The sequence below is a fragment of the Anneissia japonica genome, unplaced genomic scaffold (assembly GCF_011630105.1).
Source record: "Anneissia japonica isolate Jap-2015-1 unplaced genomic scaffold, ASM1163010v1 scaffold1201_len176657_cov207, whole genome shotgun sequence".
Taxonomy (NCBI): domain Eukaryota; kingdom Metazoa; phylum Echinodermata; class Crinoidea; order Comatulida; family Comatulidae; genus Anneissia; species Anneissia japonica.
In genome coordinates, this window is record NW_022694568.1 from 60909 (window position 1) to 69168 (window position 8260).

The 8260-nt window shown below is 32.7% G+C and overlaps 1 protein-coding gene across 2 annotated transcripts in view; it reads right to left on the reverse strand.

Moving 5' to 3' along the window:
• Positions 1-7471, reverse strand: part of LOC117101077 — a 46724-nt gene extending 39253 nt beyond the window's left edge. For both annotated transcript variants that reach the window (XM_033240944.1, XM_033240943.1), the window contains exons 1-2: positions 7456-7471; positions 6692-6754 (exon numbers count right to left, since the gene is read on the reverse strand). The gene's annotated coding sequence lies outside the window, so the exon portion shown is untranslated. The remainder of the gene's footprint in view (positions 1-6691; positions 6755-7455) is intronic.
• Positions 7472-8260: the final 789 nt, after the last annotated feature.

Here is an 8260-nt window from a genome sequence, read left to right on the forward strand (position 1 = left end):
GGGGCCATTTTTACCTACCTGTCATATGGGGCCATTTTTACCGGGGCCATTTTTTCCGGGGCCATTCTTTCCGGGGCCATTTTTTCCGGGGCCATTTTTTCCGGGGCCATTCTTACCTACATTCCTTACGCATAGGCTTCTATTGCTGCCTCTAATGCTAACTGCTTTGCAGTCTTTATGTCTATGCGTACAGCCCGTCTCCTATCAACATTACCTGAATAATACCCCTGAACTATTAAAATAAAATATCAACTAATAATTGAAGAAGTGAAGTTACTCATTTGGAATTTAAGTATTATTGTGGAAATCAATAAATATGGAAACACTATTTATGGCGAATACCATTTATGGCTGCCAAAATCAGATTTGCCTACAGTATAATAGATAATAATTTGAAAAAACCGAAAGGTCCACTGATTATTCTCGGATAAGATAGTATAATAAATACTCCAAGAATAGAAATGCACGCCATCGTGTCGGGATTCAACATTTCAACATCATGTCACTATCATGAATTAGTATGTATTACTATCACAATAATTTGATGTTATTTTTTTTTCTCTCAAAAAAGCATGATTGTATTGAGAGCATGTACAAAAGTCCTTGTAGCTAAAAGGCTCCTAATTATCCATAAACATGAAAGAAAAAATGAATATAAAATACAAAATTAATAAAACTTCAATAAAAAGGTGAATGATTTGTATTCATAATTAATTTTGTTATTAGCACTTGCAAATGGAAGATTAAATTCCTTTTGTATTGTAAAAACAATAAAAGTTACCACCTACAGTTAAAGAGGAAGTGCAAAATGTTGAGATGTAACAATAATTATCTATGAAACAAAACATGATATGAAGAGACAGGAAAATAGGGTGAAAACAAGGCTGATCACTTTTTTCAGTAGCTTGGTAGCATTTTCTAACCAACTCATTATTATTCATGAGCAGTCTGTCAATTATGGCGAGCAGCTGATTGAAGAATCGTCATCCCGAGGATGATTGAGCAACTAGCCTAGACAATAGTAGTGTGAAGTCGTGAGTTTTTGTGATCGTTTACGTACACAGTAATAGCGAGAGCGTTAATTCTATTGAATTAACAAACATATATCAGTCCGATGACTTGTTTGTTTATAATTAGGCCTATGCCTAGGATTAACACAGTCAGTGTCTACCCAGCAGCAGTAGTGCACTCAGTCCGGGACACTGTTCCAGTTCCGCAGGTGAGTTCGCACACAGCCTTATCCAGCTGACGGTAACGTTAGTAGGTTTCTACTACTATCCTAGCCTAGACTTGTCATGCCATGGCGACTTCGTCACATTTTGCCAGTGAATTTTTTTTTCATATATAGACCTAGGCCCCTAGGCTTACTAATATTATACTATATAGGCCTAGTTATAGGCCTCATCTTATGAAAAACTGTCTAGGCCTAAATGTCTAAAAACTACACTGTAAAAGGTGATGTGCTATAACACTACAGTATATCATCATGAAACAAATACATTGGAATGGTAAAAAACTGAAACAAGTGGTGTTTCAGTTTTATTAAGAAACAACAATAATACATTACACACTAGGAGACAGGAAGGCTTCAATCAAGTAATTAAAAAGTTTTGTTTAACTGAAAATACTGTCAATTGATGAATGTCTTTTCAGATTAGTACATACAGTATCTCAGTATGGTATGTGATTGATAAAGCAGCAAATGCCAATGTTTGATAAAATTTTTGATTTTTAAAAATGCATTATTGTAACTACTGTATATTTATTCCTCAATAGGAGCAAATGACAGGCTCGAATGGATTTAATGCTAACAGTTTCATCTGTGTGGACATGATGAAATAGACATGTCCAAGCCATGGTTAGCAGAAGGTGGCGATGCTCAGAGCTCTGCAGCAATTGATTGAGGCCAAAATATTTCAAAAAATTGAATTAAAATGATTTATCTAGTGATTTTTTTCTCTGAAGATATACTGAAATGCCACACACTTTGTTTTACGCATCTGGTTTATATTGCATGCCAAATTTATAATAAATAAATAAATACTGTACAGTATCAGTTATTACTGTACCTGTTTTACTTGCAAAATATCTTTAATATTAGTAAATGGTATTATGAAGTGCTCTACTTTCTTCTTTTAAAACAGTGTAATCCCATTCAATAGTAATTCTTTTGAAGCAAATATGTGACCCAGAATTATAAAACAAATTGTGAGGATTAATTTTGAAATATGTAATGTGCGAAGTTGATAATACAGTATGAAAATGTGGCTCAATATATATACAGGAACAACTATTTTAATGTATGGCTTTGTACAGTCTTGTGTAAAGTTATTCCATGAATCTGCTTACTGTATTTTTTAATGCCTGGATTATGCGTATGTCAGTCTGCATGCTGATCAATTTGGTATTAGAAGAGAAAGCTTCAATTTTTTTCTTGTACACCATTTTGAAATATATAGTTGAACTTGCCTATCCAAAATGCCATTGAGAAATTGTTTGACCTTAACAAAATTTGACTTGCACTTACGGTAATGGAAAATTCAACGATCGACTTAGAAATTATTAGAGTACTGTATATTATTCGTCGTCTTAGGCAATTTTAACTGCACTGCTTTATTTATCATGTCTGATTGTCTTGTATTATTTACCATAGCCAAGATTTCTTCTTTCATGATGATATTCAACATCCATATTTTTGGTGCTTAACTTGGTTATTGATTATTGTTGTACATACAGTAAATTCAAGACTACTGGTGTTACTAAATAAATATTTTGAAACGCAATTTATCATCCTTGTACATGGCAAATAATTTATTACAAGTGTATTTTCTCACAGTTAATATAAAATTGTTTTACTGTACACAGAATAAAGCAACATTGAAGCAGTCAGGTATTACAATATATATCACTGCAATTAACACACTCTATTATCAAAATATTAAATATATGGATTTATAGTTAGTTTATACCAATGTAAAAATTAGGGAAGAACAAGTTACATTTATTTACTGTACACAAAATTCTAATTCATACTGTATTAGCTTCAAATTATAAAATATGAGATGAGAGTGGGGAAGATACAAAAAACATTGTACTGTACTTTAATAACAACAAAATGTTCTTGAAATCAATTTTGCAGGCCTATCTGCATCAATAGCAACAATTTCAATTACAGACTAGGTCTGGAAGGTGACACACAATTGACTGGTGCAGATATACAAAAGCTCTAGGCCAATGCTGATAAAATTTCCTTTTATGAGTGATGAGATTGTCAAAAAAACAGATCACAGATGTCGCATGAATTATCAAGAATGAATCCTCTACAAAGATCTGTTGCATTAATGAGGATGGACTTATCAGGTATCTTCCATAACAATTTATAAGTAATTCTTTCAACACATCATCATCATCATCTATAGCATCAAAAAACCCAGGGCAGTCTTCACAGTTTCTGGGAACTTGTCCCAAATCGATCACACAGTGCAAGATGGTATGACCCTTCTGTCAGATTTCTTTAGCCTACCAAATGAAAGCCATCGATATCCAACATGTCGACATTTCCTGTAAGAAGAGACGTACAATAAAAAGTTTGAACAGACTAGTTTAAAAAAATCAGAGTGACTATTATTAGACCATTCAAAAATAATTAGTATTGATATTACAATATCTTTATAAGGAATTAATCATTCTAGCACTAATCATCAATGATAAATTTTGTTGAAAATATTTTAATTAACCATCACTGTGAAAAGCCTATATTCAAATGCATTGCAAAGTGGTGTAACATAGCCACAACCTAAACAATTATTTTGAATAGAATTAATTATTTCATTAATATAATACTTTTTTTAATATAAAAATATAAATTAGTTTAAAAATTACAAATGAAGACAATTACAATGTATGTATAATAGACTATTTTCCACGACGAATAAACTGGCATTTTAGTAATACTGTAGTAGTAGTAGGTCCTAGATAGTTCCATGGATATAATAATAAACAGGTAAATTAATGTACTTTATTTAAAATAGTGTTGTTTGTTTGTCTAATGTTTGAAGTATTATTATTATCTTTCGTATGACTAGGCCTAAACTAGGGGCCTAGGCCTAGGTCGTGCCAGGCAGTAGAGTAGTATTCCGTATTCTCTACATAAATACGGTAGGCCTACTGCACTTAATGCTAGGTTATGCCTACACAGGTAAGACAAGTTCGGTAACAAACCTATTTAACGCCACTTATAAGATCACCACTTCCAAGACTTCCTTATCCAAACCAGCAAACATATCTTTTTGAAAGATTCATTCTTCAAAAATGCCTTCAACTTATTATATTATTATTATTAAATATTTTCGCCAGTCCTAATTTTTCAATTTTCCACTGGCGACGACCATTCTCATCAGTTGGCTGTGTTGTTACCAGCTCGTTACGGTTGAGTGAATCAGCTGACTCCCTGTCTAGTGCAAATTTCCGAAATAATAACTGGGGCAAACTGTTATTTTACACAAAATTGAGACATTTTCTAAAGTGAAAACCCATATAAATGAAAAGAACGGCCAAATTTACATTGAATTATCTGAAGTTTGACACGATTTTTTATGGGGTTAAAAAATGCAAGCCTTTGAAAGTCTGTACATTTTAGGAAATTCCCTATCTTTTAACACTAGCTCAAAATCCTGTAGCACCAGTTTTTTTTTTTTTTTTGGGACCCAGTTTACAAGCCTCGTTTTCAAATACCGCGCTCCAAAATCGAGTGCCGTCACTGTCAGTGTGGCCGCTCATCCCTCTATTTTAAATTAAAAATTAATCATTTCATCCCCGCACCCCCCCCCCCTTTAACTTCAATATAGAGTTTAATTTAATAAATTCAATTGGACAGTAATTTAATAATTGTGGAAGTATAATTAACAAATACATTTCTCAATTCAATCGTAACACTATCCATTAGAATTCTTAATCAAAGTAGTACCAAGTAAATTTTAGTGCCTAATTATAATTTTGTTCATCAAAAACAAATGGAAATGTACCACAAAAAAAAATTATTATCAAATATTTGGTTTTAGCTTAGTTTAATTAAGTTCAAATGATTGGTTTGATGATTATCAATAAATGTTATTATTACAATTGTTATTTTAATTGGAATCATGTACGTAACATGTATACATGAGAAGCACACACACAAGACGAGTGACTATTTTTTTTTTCAGTCACCAAAGGAGGGTGGCTAGCCACCCTATTCACCCCACCCCTTTATTTACGTGGTGAATCAAATCATGATAAATAAGCCTAAGCTATTGATAGTTAACTACATTAAAAATGAAATAATTTCAAATTTGTTCCATATTTTCAATAGGCTGAATGTGCAAGCTATGTTTTAACTTTTTATATTTTGTTAATAACTTTGTATAACTAATTTAATATTTCAATTATAATTGCATCTATGGATATATCTTAGGCTTAATATTATAATGTAATGCTTTAGTCACTTTCGTTTTTCTATGTCATTTATATTATTTGTATTATCTAAGTACAGGTAGTCATTAGTTGGAGGTATACACCTATTCGGTGACAGTGGTTTAGGCTCCTTTGTGCTTTCTGGCAGTTAATTACTATGGTCTATTTAATGTACATCTCAATGTTATGTTCGCTTTATTTTTTTAAATTTGTATTATACTTTGTATATTGTATCTTTTGCCTGAATAAATAATAATAACCTTGTTGTTGACATCGCATGTCAGGGGTCAAGGTCTGTCTGATGGTTGGGGGAATTCCACCTGGCCCTGCTGGCACCACCACTATTTCCCAAGGAATTTTAAAGTTGAAATTTTAAGTGATCTAACTTCATTTTCTCATACCACTATATAAAAATTAGATTTACAGATTTATAATAAATATTTTACTTTAAAAAAAAAACAAAGCAATATACTGTACTGCAACAAAAAGAAATGGCTACAGGGAAAATTACAGTACACAAGACTGGATGAAAGGTTACTCTGGAGGTTAGATTTGAAAGAAGAGATGAGAAAGCAGAACAAATAATCGTTGGAAAAGAATGTAGGTACTGTAAGGAGCATTATAGCTAAGTGAAGTTTTAAATATTTCAAGATTAGGCTTAGGAATAAGATCACCTTTTTTTAGTGATTTTCTTGTGGTATTACAGCTATTGGCAATAAACAGTTACAAGATGGATCTTGCTAATCCGATAATCAACCACTGATAGAACCATTTCTATCCTGATTTTCAGTGAAAACACACCTATACAGTGTCAACAATGCCTGGTACATTATTGGTAATCATTCATGCATTTAATATGACCATGCATTTCACCACTCTGTCTGATAACCTCATGGAAACAAAAAAACACACACCCAGTTAAGCTGAAAACGGGTATGTTCACACAATGGCACAAGACTGGCGTAGCTTGGCTTGTTTCTTAATACAGTGAGCTTGGGTCACAAATGTGGAGCATACAATTTTTATCATAAATAAAAAAAAGCAAATTATAATTTTTTCTTCCTTCCATTATTCAACCTTAGGTATATGTTAACATTAAATACACTTAAATCTAATATTTTATATAGTTAAAGAGATACAACTGGTTATATACTCAAAGATTTCCAGTCCGTAACAAGAAATACTGTGTCATAAGTGTCAAATTTTATAACTCATAACATATTTCTTATACTTCACTTACATTCTTCTTCCTGTAGTGTGTGAGCAAGAACACCATCTTCCAAAACTCCAAACTTTTGACAAACTGAAAAAAATAATAATTGAAATCATTAACTTCAATTTAGTAGAAACTTTGATATCAAATGTCTCTCTGTACTGTATGTCTGTTATTTTCATTTAAAACAAAAACAAAAACACACAGACTCTATATACTCCTACTACTGTTGATCATAACCTCTTATAAAATTAGGGATTTTAGAACAGACTTTTTTTATCCATTTTGTTGTGAGTACCCATGCATATTACGTAACCACTGACATTTATAAATTTTCCTTATTGAAAATACACACATGAAAGTGCTTTAAATACTTGCTTTTAAATTAAGAACATTCAAAACCAAAGTATTAATAAAATTCTAAAGTTCCTTCATCCCTAATTCAACAATAAATATGCCCATTGTCCAATCTTACCATGTCAAAAAACAGATACTGTATGCCAATGCATAGTTCCCTAAACAGTCATGGTCATGGTAATAAATGGCTTCAAATGTGTAAACACACAAACACCAGATCAGCAAATGAACTCAAATGAAAGTGAAAGTGATAAGAAGATGAACTAATGAAGGATAGGAATTACCGACTATCAGTACGTCATCAGTAAAATGAAACTCTACACAATCACACATACATGATACAACTCTTTAATGGAATTCTACCAACAGCAGTAAAACTGGATTGCACATTGTACCCATGAAGATAATAATGATCCTTGTAATAAGACTCTTACCTTAGTGTCAAAACTAAAGCCATAGGAAGACCAACTAATTCCATTCTTCAGAGAGCCATCAACACAACTTAAAAGAGTAGAGTTCATTAGGAAATATTTTATGTGAATTTGAGATTAGCATGTGTAATCATTAGGGACAGTGTTCTCTGATCAGGGAGATGAACGGTCCTGTCCATCGATGAATTTTGGGATCCATTTGACCTGGAGGGATCGCACAGGCCAGGGTTCCAATCTGGCGTTACAAGTTCTAGATTCTCTAGCTATAATAGTACTGCAGTATATAATTTTTTCACTTAATAATAATGATGTATTCTAGGTCCATGCGTCGCACTAAGAAAATTAATCACATTCAATTTGGCTCAGATTCTGTTCATACCGTTTCATCAGCACACAATCTTGACATTACAATTGATGACGAGCTCAATATGTCATCTCACTGAAATAGAATCTGTAAGGCTGCTAACCTTGCTCTCAGAAAAATAGGTCAAGTTCGCAAGTACCTTGACAGAGCATCTACTGAAAAGCTCATCCACGCATTTGAAAAGCTCATCCACGCATTTTTTCGCTTGCGCCTCGACTGTAACAGTCTTTCATATGGCTTACCATACTGCGAGATTGCCAAACTGCAGAAAGTTCAACATACCACAGCAAAGATCATCAATCTGACAAGAAAGTGACACAGCATAAACCAGTGCTAAAAGTCTGTAATTTCTGCCCTGAAACCTTGACATAGAAATACTGGGATGGTGTTCAGCGGGGGATACTGTAGTTTAATGCTAGTTAAGTGTAGGACTTACAAATTTAA